Raw genomic sequence first — 15,520 nt, 5'->3', positions numbered from 1 at the left:
CAAGTGGTGTACAGTGCGCCACTTGTCGTAACCTGGGGAGGTAGGAGTGATCTTTACAAAAAGTACTTTATTTTTAGTAACTACAAAGAGTACTTCTTAATTAGAGTTGCTTCTATTTTTTTTGAGACAATATAGTTGCTTATAGTTTTTTCCTAGGCAGCAGTTTTTTGTTTGAGCCAATTTTGAGCAACAGTTACTTCTAGTGATTTAGCGGTCTATGCTATTGGGCCAAACAAGAGAAGAGGAGCCCATCCTCGTCCTCCCTGCGGCCCTGCCCGTCCTCGTCCTCTCTCTCTCCGCCTGCGCCGTGCACTTTCCAGAGGCAGCGGTCTGGACTCTGAAGCATCCTCTTTCTTCTTCCGGTCTTCTCCCTCTTACTGTATCCAGCAGCACGAGATCTCAAGCATCGAATCATGAACGGAGGAGGTAGCGCGACGCCCTTCTCCCGCACCACCACCACCCTCAGCACCACTTCTTCTACCTTGGTATGCTCTTTATATTCTCTTGACCCATCTCTTTGCAAACAGCTGCCTGCGTTGTTGAATTGGTTTCTTGGGGCGACAGAGATCCCCAAAGAAGAAGTTCTTGTCGAACTTGAATTTCCGTTTTTTTTTCAGATTTGCTAAGGCTCTCTCATCTAGATGAGAATTAACAGTCTCATCTAGATTTCCGTATTTATTTTACGCGGAGATTCGAGCATTTTTTTTCTTTTATTTTTATGTTTGATTATTTTTTTATAGTGATGTTAGTTAGATGAGACTTAGTTAATTTTTATATAGATGAGAACTAGCCATATATTTTCTTCTTCTAATTTTCCAGATAATTGCAATGATTAAAAATCTATTTTTCTTTTTTTTACTAGCAAGCAGGTGATTCGGGACAAGGGGATAGGGAAGCTGCTATTCAAGCCGAGATGGCCAGGGTTAACAACCTGCCAGCCAATAGTTCCTACGCGATTCACCGCATTAAGGTGCTGAACAAACTTCGCCATCTTTTATCTATAAAGGTAAGGTTTATGTAATTCTTTTTGTAGTGTGAGAAATTTGCAGTAGTTGCCACCAATTATGTTGCTGTATCTTCCTCCTTTTTTTCTGAACTACTACCTTGTCCCCAAATAGATGGAGTATAAACCGAGTCAAAAAATACTGCTTTCTAAGTTTGACCAAGCATATATACAAAAAATATGAAGATAAAAAAATCCCAAATCAGTATCAACACCATTAGATATATTTCCCATAATCTGTTTATTCAGTTCTTAATAGTTTCTTCCATGTATTAGGTCAAACTTAGAAATAGTTGACTTCTTAATTGAATTTATGTGCCATCTATTTAGGGACGGAGGCAGGATATGCCTTTTTTTGCGGGGAGCTAGGATATGCCTTTGTCCTGCCAATTTCTGTCATCTCAGCAGCTTAGTGTGAACTGCAACTTAGAGCATCGTGTATCCCAGTATACATGTTTGCACTTTGCAATGTTAATAGAAGAAAAAGAAGAAAGCATTTATGTTTTTGTGTTTCATCACAAATGGGAGATAAGCAACATTGTTGTTGCATATTGCTGAAAGTGTATCTTATCTTTATATGTTTCTAGTAATCTGTGATAGCATAAACATGTTGGAGCTATTACTTCATAACAACGAGTCCCAGGAATAAATACAATCTACAGATTGATGGTCATAGACCTATGCAACTATACCATACATTCGTACCCAATCAGCGTTCCCAATAGTGTTTGTCAATACTGTCAGGACCCCGACTCAATGTCACATCGATCTAGCATGTAACACCTCATATCACTTTGCGGCCTCACGCACGGTATTCCCACGGGTGTCGCCTTACCTTTGCTCGGGACCGTTTGCGTCTTTTGGCACACGTATATGATAGTGTCGCTAGCATCCATATGATAAGGAGCCCGGGCTGACATGGCTAGTCGTAAACCCAAAGTGGCACAGACTTACAGGGACAGGCATCCATGACCCAGCATCGAACGTGTCGGTCATCAGCGAGCGAATCCAGGCTGTAGCACTGGGCTAGCAGGACTCCGGTGAACCGGGCTGTAGCGGGCTAACAGGACTCCGGTATTCATCGCGTGACATTTCCCCGAAGGGACAGACGCAGGAACGAAGAAGGACACATGCCGGCCAGCCTAAGTGTTCCGGAGCAGCAGCAAGCTACCATGGCTCAGTGGAAACACTAGGAGACATTTCCCGGTAAGAGAGGCTACTAAGGATAAACAACTAGATAGCCAGATCCCACACATACCAAGCATTTCAATAACATACACACAATATGCTCGATATGTGCAAATACAACATGGCATCACAACATGACTCTACGACACAAGTAATTTATTCAATAGGCTCCGAGGAGCGAGATATTACAAACATGGGGCTCATGACCCAACAATCAGAGCATACAAATCAAAGCACAAGCGGAAGCTATCATGTCTGAGTATAGACATCTATAAATGAAAAAGGCTGAGAAGCCTGACTATCTACCAGATCCTGCCGAGGGCACAAGATCGTAGCTGAGGTAACAAGCTAAACGTCGAAGTCCAAGCGGAACTAATAGTGAGACTGAAGTCTCTCTGCAAAACATAAAATAGGCAAACGTGAGTACAAATGTACCCAGCAAGACTTACATCAGAACTATCTACATATGCACCATTATCAACAAAGGGGGTGGAGGGGTTTGACTGCAGCAAGCCAGCTTTGACTCGGTGGCTATCCTAAAACTACGACTGCAAGCGACTCTTTGGAGGTGGCGCACACGAGTCCACATATTCACCATATCAATACACCACTATGGATCCGCCCCCGTCTCCCTACGAGAACGCCATCCATAGCACTCACGCTTATCTTGCGTATTTTAGAGTATCCACTTTCACTTGTCTATGAACTGATATAAGCAACCCAGAAGTCCTTTTCCGCGGACACGGCTATTCGAATAGTTCATATTAACCCTGCAGGGGTGTACTTCTTCACACACGCTCTCACCACTTACCGCCGTTTACACGACATGTACTCGGCAACCTTCAAGCGGAAGCCCAACGTGGGTGTCGGCCACGGCCTGCCTAAACACTCAAGTCTCTAGTCCAGGTTTATCGCCTATTCGGGTTCCATCCATGAGGAGATCCGGCCGGAGTTTCGCTCACAGCCCCAAACGATGTGTACAGGGTTCCGTGACACCAAACGGGCGCCCGGTTTACCCGGCCACGTGCCTACCGCATCACAGCCCACCCCTACGGTCAGCACTGCGCACGGCCTCCAGCATACTACAAACACCAGAAACTACTTGCAACTCCTGGACAGAGGACAAGGGTGATCAAGAAGCCGAGAGGGTCCATTGGTTTCGGGCCCAATGCGTGGTAGTAGCTGAATCATGGATCACAAACACAGAACTCAGTTCCTGAGGACGGCTGCAATGAGACAACCCACCATGTACTCCTACATGGCCTCTCACCGCTACCTTTACCAAATCGTGTTCACACGCTTAGCTCACACACCGTAGGACATGTTCACACACCTCTGATTCATCCCCGATGATTCAGACCCGACTCAACTCTAAGCAGTAGCAGGCATGACAAACAAGCATGAATGAGTAGGCACAACAGGGCTCAAACAACTCCTACTCATGCTAGTGGGTTTCATCTATTTACTGTGGAATGACAGGTCATGCAGAGGATAAAGGGGTTCAGCTACCGCAGCAAGTAACAGATGAATCGGTGTTGTCCTAATGCAGTAAAAGAGAGCAAGAGCGAGAGAGTAGGATTGTATCGGAATGAACAAGGGGGTTTTGCTTGCCTGGCACTTCTGAAGATAACATTGAGTCTTCATCAGTGTCAATGATCACATCATCGGTATCACGTCTATCGAGAGGGGACAGATACCGGCAAATACAGAAAAACACGATCAATGCAATGCACAATATGATGCATGCTATGACATGGCAATATGAATGTGTTTTGGGCTAATGCATCTAAAACCAGATTAAATGAAGTTGGTTTGAATACAAGATTCAAATTCAAACTCCATATGTGATTATTTAAATGCCCTTCACTTCATTTGCCCTAAACAGTAGTGATAAGTTGTTCTAACATGCATGAAAATGGTACAGATGGATTCCTTGAATTTTTTCTGATAATTTTTCATATATAAATTATTTAATTTAGAGTTACGGTTAATTTTCTATGAATTTTAGAAGTTTTAGCTATTTTCTGGAATTTCAGAATTAAATTAAATCCAGAAATGATTTAATTGCGTCAGCCTGACGCCAGCATGACGTCAGCGAGTCAACGACCAGGTCCAGGTCAAATCTGACACGCGGGGTCCACACGTCAGCGGCACAGGGGCTAATCCCGCGTTGACTCGGCTTTGACCCGCTACGGGGCCCGCTGTCAGTGTCTGTGGGGGGTGTTTAGCGTGGTCATTAGTGGCTAATGACAGCGCCACGTCACTGGCCACCGGAGTTCGGCCGGCGGCGACCCGAAACGCGGCGGAAGTTCACCGGGGTTGCGCTACGGGCGGCGGCTGGACGCGCGAAGGGCACCAGAAGGTAGCCCGTGCCCGTGCGCATCTAGGGGGGCCAACGGGAGGTGCGGGGGTGGCCGGGGTTCGCCGGAATGGAGCCCGAGGCGGCGGCCGGAGCTCGGGTGGGTGCGGGGTTAGTGCTGCGGCTTGCAAACAAGCTAGCTGCCACGCTAGCGTTGCTCCACGGGTCGCTGCGAGTGCAACGGACGCACGCGCGGGGCCATTTGGTCACCGGGGCTTCGCCGGCGACGAGTCCGTGCGGCGGAGCGTCTCGGCTCCGGTAGAGGGGGCGGCTAGAGCTCGAAATCGGACTTGGGGTTAGGGGGAAACGAAGCAGGGACTCACGGGGATCGTGCAGGGAGGGTCAGCGAGCTCGGGGGCGCGCCGGAGTGGCCGAATTCGACGGAGAACGGCGCCGGGGCCGAAGCTTGGGGATGATGACGATGGCGGCTGCTCGGGGCCCTTCTGGTCGCGTGAGACGTCGAGGAGGTCGAGGGAGGCACTGCGGAGCTCTGGAGGCGTCGGGGAGGCGAGAGGGGGATGGTGGCCGCGGCGAACGGCGTCGGTGGCGACGGCTCCGTTCGGGTCCGAGGTGCGGAGCGAGAGGGAGAGCAGGAGAAGGGGATGAGCACGGGAGGGAGTTGAGAGAGGCCTGAGGGAGCCGCGTGGCGTCTCCAGGGAGTAGCGGAGGCAAGCAGGGAGGCAGGAGGTGGCCGAGGCGGCATCGGCGCTCGCCACCGAGCTGCTTCGGTGCGAGGGGAGGAAGAAGACAAAGGGGAGGAGGTGGGCTGGGCCGGCCAGGTGGGGGAGCTGGGCCGGCTGGGCTGCACGGGTGAGGCCAAGTACTTCCTTCTCTCTCTCTTTTATTTCTATTCTGTTTTATATTTTTCTTCTGTTTTTGTTTTATTTAATTTATTTTGCCACTGTTTTGAATTTTAAAACTAATTCAAACAATGCCAAAAACTCCTCTGAATATTTTATAGTGCTAGATGGACTTTTCCAAAAGCTTATAAAATATTTCAGGGGTATTTAAAATTATATTCTAATTATATGAATATAATTCAAATTCAAATAGCTAATGATTTAAATTCAAAGTCCCAAAAATAAATCCTTAAAAATGTTCAATATTTTGGTTGGGACCAGAACCCTTACCAAAAATTATCAAACATTTATGAAGAGCCCTTTTGGAGCAATGAATGAGATTTCTAGGGTTTTTGTCCCTCTTTTATTTAGGGTTTTGAGGCTTCCAATATTCCTCAATTCAAATTTCATTTGAATTTAAACATGATGCAGCAACCAAGCTAGTCCAAGGCCAGGGTAAAGCTAGGGATGTGACAACTCACCCCCACTAAACAAGAATCTCGTCTCGAGATTCAAGCGTAGGGTAAGATGAAGGGGAAACGCAAACTAGTATAATCTTCATGATCCAGGGTGCACTTCAAATGAACGTTGATTTGATCACCATCTTTGTCTTGATGTCTTGCTCTGAGAAATCCTGCCAACATGACATGGAGGGAAGAAGGAGACTCTAGAAGGGTCGATCTCCTCGAAGATCGAACAACTCACGGAATGAGACATAGGACCATCTCTCGAGTTGAGACACGAGATACACATCAAGAGGGGTGGAAAGAAACGGATGACGAAGGTTCACTAGGTAGACAACAATTCCACACCTAAGAAGGTGGTAAACGATTGTCAACGTAGCGAGGAGTTAAGTTGACATGACACCATAATGATACACCTTAGGGGAGGTGACTCGAAGATATAACCCCTTAAGTGGCAAAAGGAATTACTTTTGATTCAGAGATCATTGAAACTCTTTAAACCAGCCTAAGACAATTCTCGAGCGATCGTTTGGAGGGGGTCGGTAGAATGGCATACTCGGACTTGGATGATGTGGATTACCTTGTTGAAGACAACGTAATGGATGAGTTTGCTTATCACCGGAAATGGAAGAGACCCATGGTAGAATGGCACATTGGCGGTGCAAGCTAGGAACAAAATGCAAATGCTGGGAATGATTCTGGTAACTGGGGAAGAACCCAGCAATAAAGAGTGAATTCACTGTTTGAAAGGTCATAGCATTGCCGGGGAAACGGGAGGAATCCTAGTTAGAGCCGATGATAACACGTAGCGCTTGTGCGTGCTCTCAAGAACTTGAGCATTTCCATATTTATCAAGGTTTTACCAACATCCGTGTCAAGGGTCCGGCAACACAACTTGCTACCAGGATGAATGATGATGGAGGATGTAGATGCAAAGAAAGATAACACCTTCTCAGATTTCATCTTAGCGAGGCCAAGGAAACAAAATCTGGATGATCGACCGAGAAACATTTAGCACTCCGCTTCTAATGTTCTCCTTGATGTGCTAGTGTAACCCATTCATAGAAATGGTCTGGTATCTAGGACATCAAGTAAAAGGTCGGACTTCGGGATCTCAAAATCCATAGGGGCAACTAGGAAGTAAACCCTACGAAATCCTTATGGGGAGGTGGCCAACTTCATCAATCAAGATACTACAATAATAGGTCTCCTGGCAGGGTGTGTTGGCCACGACATCCACCTTACCGGTTTCCGAGGGACCAATATTATAGTTCTTGGGAAATGTTCCAAACCATCATATCTGCCTGAGATTCAGATCTGGTTGGTGTCAGGATATTCCAGACTCATCGAGTCTAGTAAGAAAAATGAAAGTTTGCAACACAAATCGACGAGATGACGTTGCGGGATTCTCGGGAGATGAACTACGATAGCAAGCTCCAAAACATGAGCTGGTTCTGCTACAAACATGTGAACACGCTGTCCCAGACAAGCATGACCACGTGGTAGTCTTATAATAAAACACTACCGAGTTCAGGTGGGGAACCATCAACGAGGATATCAAAATCCTTGCATAAGGTATACTCTTAAGAAGGAACTTCTTCTCCTTGAACAAATCAATCAGTGGCTTGGTGTGCTAGGGACACATATAGATTGAAGGTTGCAAGTCTTCAAACCACAGAATTCTTCGCACGTGTGCATGACTGATTTGGAATGATTCCAAAGAAAGCAACATTGACTTTCTCGAATCCACGGCGGCAACTTGCATCAAATGCACATGAATTAAAGGAAGTCACTACCTTCATCCAAACATATGCTTCATGAGCTAGCATGAACAAATGCTTTCAAAAGTTTCCAACACTAGCTTAATGTTCAACAAAATTATGGAGGAGATAAGGATGTTGTCAATGGGCTCAACAACAATTCATCTAGGTTTCCTTTTAAAAGGAATTCCATAGTTAAGTGAACACGGTGATAGCATTGGTCAGACCCAAAGATATAATGGTGTATGCTCGAGGGATCAACCACGAGTAAGACAACATTACGAACATCGTTGGTTCCGACTTGATTTGACGATAGCCCACACTCAAATCAAAGGATTGATAAGACAATAGGTCCAGCAACTGAGCACAGGGACCAATCGATGAAGATATCATCTTTCTTCAATACGCACTACACAAGAATATCCCTTTGGAACGAACTAAGTCAGGCAAGCTTTTATCTTCCAACCCTCCAAGTTGTCGTTTAGCTTAACCAACTAGCTCAGGGATATCTAACACCGATCTTGGAGAGAGGGTGGTTCACAAAAAAAAACCAACTTGATCACGAGCTCAACATAGCGGTCAGGTGACAACCTGGTAATACTTCCGAGAAGATCTTCGGAAAATCACGAGCCACCGGTATGTTACTAAGCTCGAGAACAATCTCGCTTTTCAGGGCAAGACGATATGATCAACAGAGCGAGGGATTGGCACAATCCTAACTCATTGATCGAAGGGTGCACCGGAAAGATAGACAAGGTAGCACGATCAATCTTAGAATGATGATTCTATAACCAACACACTAAGAATGAAATTATTGTCCTTTAACTACCCAGCAACGAGGTTGCTAGGCGTATTGATTTCACACATCACAATTCATTTGTCGGTATTCCGGTTGCATCAACACGAAGACCGAGGAATGACTAATGATGGCAAGAAGTATCACTGTACCAAGAGTTCATAGGATGGTGTGCAATTCCCATGACATTCTTGATATAAAGATGGTAATACTCCAAGGTAGAACAGAACAAAAGCTGGATTAGCAATTTGATCTGCGGAGCACAACTTCTTTGACCCAATCCTGGATATGGAAGAGGTACTGGAGTTTGTTTCTCCTAGTCATTCTGAATGGAATGGCTTGACGGACCACAAGAGTAATAGGCATCGATGAACGAATGCACACACAATCTTGACTATCAATTGATAGACGAAGGTCAGTAGACAACTAAAGAGGGACAACTCAAAGGAACATATAACTTTCTGAGTTGTGGATATATGGGTTGGTATGCTGAACAAAGTTCAACATAATTCTTCCGGATAACCCATGCAGAAAGGTTGAGCTGGCAGAGTCACAATATAGCATGGAGAACTCATAGAGGGCCTGTTGTGATCTTTTGATCCAACAAACTTCTGCCATAATGGTTCATGGTATTTGGAAGAACGATATACCACGGACCTCGAGGACTATCGCAAAGGCTACTAATATACTAAAGGAACTAGCAGCACTATCAACATGATGTAAGTAGGGTGAATATCGGGTTTAAGAACCCAGGAATAGAATACCTATTACTAAGTAGCATCACGGAATGCTTTCGAGGATGATGGCCAGAATCTTCACACTGGGAACACAAAACATTGCTAGGTTACTAGGTGACTTCCTAAACACCTAAGGTCATAATAATAGCTCCAACATATATGTCAAGGTAACGGAGTACCTCAACTCACTGATTAGTGTGGTTAATCTGGCCCATGGGAACATTGAAACGGGAAGAAAGGATTTGCAAATGCATCAGACTACTTAGAAACCTGGGATGACTCGGACAACATAACGGCTGTAAATGCTCAGAAAGATTTGAGACATCCACAAAAATGGTGGCATAACCACTCAGAAGCACAATATCAAGGTTTCGAGATCAACAGTTAACGTACGGAAGTAGTAGAAACTGAACTCAAGCTTAAATCCAACAATCTTATAAGTCCACTGATTAGTAACACGTGATCCTAATAGAAAGAAGAGATAGCCTAGTTCTTAATCCCCGTAGAAGAGAAGATGATGACTCAGATCAGAAGGCCATGAGGTATAAGGAGTAAAAAGAGCCTTACGTTCCATCCCACAATCAATTCCCTTACATATAACTAAAGAATTTCTAGACTCAACTTCGACCAGTTTGGCTTGGTAATCCTACAGGCAGTCAAGCTCTGATACCAACGCTGTCAGGACCCCGACTCAATGTCACATCGATCTAGCATGTAACACCTCATATCACTTTGCGGCCTCACGCACGGTATTCCCACGGGTGTCGCCTTACCTTTGCCCGGGACCGTTTGCGTCTTTTGGCACACGTATATGATAGTGTCGCTAGCATCCATATGATAAGGAGCCCGGGCTGACATGGCTAGTCGTAAACCCAAAGTGGCACAGACTTACAGGGACAGGCATCCATGACCCAGCATCGAACGTGTCGGTCATCAGCGAGCGAATCCAGGCTGTAGCACTGGGCTAGCAGGACTCCGGTGAACCGGGCTGTAGCGGGCTAACAGGACTCCGGTATTCATCGCGTGACATTTCCCCGAAGGGACAGACGCAGGAACGAAGAAGGACACATGCCGGCCAGCCTAAGTGTTCCGGAGCAGCAGCAAGCTACCATGGCTCAGTGGAAACACTAGGAGACATTTCCCGGTAAGAGAGGCTACTAAGGATAAACAACTAGATAGCCAGATCCCACACATACCAAGCATTTCAATAACATACACACAATATGCTCGATATGTGCAAATACAACATGGCATCACAACATGACTCTACGACACAAGTAATTTATTCAATAGGCTCCGAGGAGCGAGATATTACAAACATGGGGCTCATGACCCAACAATCAGAGCATACAAATCAAAGCACAAGCGGAAGCTATCATGTCTGAGTATAGACATCTATAAATGAAAAAGGCTGAGAAGCCTGACTATCTACCAGATCCTGCCGAGGGCACAAGATCGTAGCTGAGGTAACAAGCTAAACGTCGAAGTCCAAGCGGAACTAATAGTGAGACTGAAGTCTCTCTGCAAAACATAAAATAGGCAAACGTGAGTACAAATGTACCCAGCAAGACTTACATCAGAACTATCTACATATGCACCATTATCAACAAAGGGGGTGGAGGGGTTTGACTGCAGCAAGCCAGCTTTGACTCGGTGGCTATCCTAAAACTACGACTGCAAGCGACTCTTTGGAGGTGGCGCACACGAGTCCACATATTCACCATATCAATACACCACTATGGATCCGCCCCCGTCTCCCTACGAGAACGCCATCCATAGCACTCACGCTTATCTTGCGTATTTTAGAGTATCCACTTTCACTTGTCTATGAACTGATATAAGCAACCCAGAAGTCCTTTTCCGCGGACACGGCTATTCGAATAGTTCATATTAACCCTGCAGGGGTGTACTTCTTCACACACGCTCTCACCACTTACCGCCGTTTACACGACATGTACTCGGCAACCTTCAAGCGGAAGCCCAACGTGGGTGTCGGCCACGGCCTGCCTAAACACTCAAGTCTCTAGTCCAGGTTTATCGCCTATTCGGGTTCCATCCATGAGGAGATCCGGCCGGAGTTTCGCTCACAGCCCCAAACGATGTGTACAGGGTTCCGTGACACCAAACGGGCGCCCGGTTTACCCGGCCACGTGCCTACCGCATCACAGCCCACCCCTACGGTCAGCACTGCGCACGGCCTCCAGCATACTACAAACACCAGAAACTACTTGCAACTCCTGGACAGAGGACAAGGGTGATCAAGAAGCCGAGAGGGTCCATTGGTTTCGGGCCCAATGCGTGGTAGTAGCTGAATCATGGATCACAAACACAGAACTCAGTTCCTGAGGACGGCTGCAATGAGACAACCCACCATGTACTCCTACATGGCCTCTCACCGCTACCTTTACCAAATCGTGTTCACACGCTTAGCTCACACACCGTAGGACATGTTCACACACCTCTGATTCATCCCCGATGATTCAGACCCGACTCAACTCTAAGCAGTAGCAGGCATGACAAACAAGCATGAATGAGTAGGCACAACAGGGCTCAAACAACTCCTACTCATGCTAGTGGGTTTCATCTATTTACTGTGGAATGACAGGTCATGCAGAGGATAAAGGGGTTCAGCTACCGCAGCAAGTAACAGATGAATCGGTGTTGTCCTAATGCAGTAAAAGAGAGCAAGAGCGAGAGAGTAGGATTGTATCGGAATGAACAAGGGGGTTTTGCTTGCCTGGCACTTCTGAAGATAACATTGAGTCTTCATCAGTGTCAATGATCACATTATCGGTATCACGTCTATCGAGAGGGGACAGATACCGGCAAATACAGAAAAACACGATCAATGCAATGCACAATATGATGCATGCTATGACATGGCAATATGAATGTGTTTTGGGCTAATGCATCTAAAACCAGATTAAATGAAGTTGGTTTGAATACAAGATTCAAATTCAAACTCCATATGTGATTATTTAAATGCCCTTCACTTCATTTGCCCTAAACAGTAGTGATAAGTTGTTCTAACATGCATGAAAATGGTACAGATGGATTCCTTGAATTTTTTCTGATAATTTTTCATATATAAATTATTTAATTTGGAGTTACGGTTAATTTTCTATGAATTTTAGAAGTTTTAGCTATTTTCTGGAATTTCAGAATTAAATTAAATCCAGAAATGATTTAATTGCGTCAGCCTGACGCCAGCATGACGTCAGCGAGTCAACGACCAGGTCCAGGTCAAATCTGACACGCGGGGTCCACACGTCAGCGGCACAGTGGCTAATCCCGCGTTGACTCGGCTTTGACCCGCTACGGGGCCCGCTGTCAGTGTCTGTGGGGGGTGTTTAGCGTGGTCATTAGTGGCTAATGACAGCGCCACGTCACTGGCCACCGGAGTTCGGCCGGCGGCGACCCGAAACGCGGCGGAAGTTCACCGGGGTTGCGCTACGGGCGGCGGCTGGACGCGCGAAGGGCACCAGAAGGTAGCCCGTGCCCGTGCGCATCTAGGGGGGCCAACGGGAGGTGCGGGGGTGGCCGGGGTTCGCCGGAATGGAGCCCGAGGCGGCGGCCGGAGCTCGGGTGGGTGCGGGGTTAGTGCTGCGGCTTGCAAACAAGCTAGCTGCCACGCTAGCGTTGCTCCACGGGTCGTTGCGAGTGCAACGGACGCACGCGCGGGGCCATTTGGTCACCGGGGCTTCGCCGGCGACGAGTCCGTGCGGCGGAGCGTCTCGGCTCCGGTAGAGGGGGCGGCTAGAGCTCGAAATCGGACTTGGGGTTAGGGGGAAACGAAGCAGGGACTCACGGGGATCGTGCAGGGAGGGTCAGCGAGCTCGGGGGCGCGCCGGAGTGGCCGAATTCGACGGAGAACGGCGCCGGGGCCGAAGCTTGGGGATGATGACGATGGCGGCTGCTCGGGGCCCTTCTGGTCGCGTGAGACGTCGAGGAGGTCGAGGGAGGCACTGCGGAGCTCTGAGAGGCGTCGGGGAGGCGAGAGGGAGATGGTGGCCGCGGCGAACGGCGTCGGTGGCGACGGCTCCGTTCGGGTCCGAGGTGCGGAGCGAGAGGGAGAGCAGGAGAAGGGGATGAGCACGGGAGGGAGTTGAGAGAGGCCTGAGGGAGCCGCGTGGCGTCTCCAGGGAGTAGCGGAGGCAAGCAGGGAGGCAGGAGGTGGCCGAGGCGGCATCGGCGCTCGCCACCGAGCTGCTTCGGTGCGAGGGGAGGAAGAAGACAAAGGGGAGGAGGTGGGCTGGGCCGGCCAGGTGGGGGAGCTGGGCCGGCTGGGCTGCACGGGTGAGGCCAAGTACTTCCTTCTCTCTCTCTCTTTTATTTCTATTCTGTTTTATATTTTTCTTCTGTTTTTGTTTTATTTAATTTATTTTGCCACTGTTTTGAATTTTAAAACTAATTCAAACAATGCCAAAAACTCCTCTGAATATTTTATAGTGCTAGATGGACTTTTCCAAAAGCTTATAAAATATTTCAGGGGTATTTAAAATTATATTCTAATTATATGAATATAATTCAAATTCAAATAGCTAATGATTTAAATTCAAAGTCCCAAAAATAAATCCTTAAAAATGTTCAATATTTTGGTTGGGACCAGAACCCTTACCAAAAATTATCAAACATTTATGAAGAGCCCTTTTGGAGCAATGAATGAGATTTCTAGGGTTTTTGCCCCTCTTTTATTTAGGGTTTTGAGGCTTCCAATATTCCTCAATTCAAATTTCATTTGAATTTAAACATGATGCAGCAACCAAGCTAGTCCAAGGCCAGGGTAAAGCTAGGGATGTGACAAATACATACACCTATCGGTCTCTCCTACCCAATGATGCTCATCAAGACACACATATGCATGTTTCTCATACCCAATAACACTCATCAAGACATGCATCTATACAACTACGAGTCTTCCATACCCAGTAATGCTTGTTAAAACACTATATGATTGTACTATGTTCCTTGGAAGGTATCAAAGTAACATTCTGATGCTAGATACTTGGCCTCTTAAAAATATGTAACGGACCCATCGGGTGTAACAGTGCAAATGACCAATAAAGCCATTACATTTCCTGTCAACTACATGTCAACTTATGATGACCCTATGTAGAGACCATGGTTTATTCTAGGAACAATCTGTATAACTATAACCCTATTAAGCTTTCTTTTTTCTTTCTTTTGTGAGATGGGTACCAAAGTGTTACAGTATGTCAGGCCTCACGGTGTCTCATGATCAAAATGCATGGGCTAGACCACTTCGGGGTGGATATATGTAGAGGATTTGCATATTTATTTAGTTTTCCTTTTTGTAAGAAATAAACTGACACAGTTCCGATGCACTCACTCAAGCTTAGGCACCGGAAGCATTCCATTACCAAGTAATGAGAAGGCTATCTGTTAAGAATGAAAAGGGAGGGAACTTGCTTAGCAGGCGTACGAGAGCTAATCTTGTTTTGCTTACGGGCTGTTGCTACCGGGTCTAAAGGAGGCTGATCGTGAATCAGTTCCATCAACTTCATTGATATGCATGATATGCCCTTAGCTTCCTTAAAGAGATAGAGGGATGGTCGCTATTCCAGAACTGATTAGTACTATCCTAAATTAGAGCCTCTTTTTTATGCTTCTTTTGATTTAGCCTTTTGGATACCTCATTCACTTCAAGGGCGTCATGAGTGTGAGAATAGCTGGGCAGGAGCCCTTTACTTGGCTGATAAACCAAATTGATTTTCAAAAGCAAATATTTTAGTTGATAAATATATATATGTTGTGGTCTATATTTAGTTCGAGAATTTTCACATTGAGCCTTCTGTGGCCATGTGGCATCCATCCATCTGGGGGCTTTTAAATATAGCCTTTGTCTGGGGTTAGGACAATATAACTTACTGATGAAGTATTGTGGCAACATGATCAGATTGACCAATTGAGGTATCGATGTCCTAGACTCCTAGCGCGCAACACAAAAATATACTATAGTGCTAATTCATCAGATTCTAATAGTTTGACACTAGGAACATTGTCAATGACCTCATGTTACTGACGAGTTTTTGTGCTACTGACCATGATCAATTTTGAATTTTATTGCTTACCTATTTTCTGCTGACAAGAAAAGATGGGACATTTCGCTTGAGCTTTTAACATTAACCGAGGGATTCCTTGGATCCTATGTTTTGACAAAAGCTAGTTTTGTTTAAGGTTTTAGTGTTAGGAAGGAATAGAGATAGATTGGCGTAATGCGTTGGATGTATTATTGAGCCTCGAGGGCGAGTATATATTGAGTACAAGACTTGGAGGGCAAGACGCCTCCTAGAGATAAGATGGAAACAATTCCTATCTAATCCCGGACAATCCCTAAATACCAAAATATATCG

The 15,520-nt window shown here is 46.1% G+C and overlaps 1 long non-coding RNA gene across 1 annotated transcript in view; it reads left to right on the top strand.

The window, feature by feature from the left end:
• Positions 1-261: 261 nt before the first annotated feature.
• The window catches only part of LOC119285285, a 20,796-nt gene continuing 5,537 nt past the window's right edge, over positions 262-15,520 (top strand). Inside the window, exons 1-2 of the long non-coding RNA XR_005139431.1 lie at positions 262-485; positions 863-1,006. This is a non-coding gene — a long non-coding RNA (uncharacterized LOC119285285). The remainder of the gene's footprint in view (positions 486-862; positions 1,007-15,520) is intronic.

The sequence above is a fragment of the Triticum dicoccoides genome, chromosome 4A, assembly GCF_002162155.2.
Source record: "Triticum dicoccoides isolate Atlit2015 ecotype Zavitan chromosome 4A, WEW_v2.0, whole genome shotgun sequence".
Lineage (NCBI taxonomy): Eukaryota > Viridiplantae > Streptophyta > Magnoliopsida > Poales > Poaceae > Triticum > Triticum dicoccoides.
Note: the sequence above shows the minus strand (reverse complement) of the source record. Positions and strands in the feature narration are given on the sequence as shown.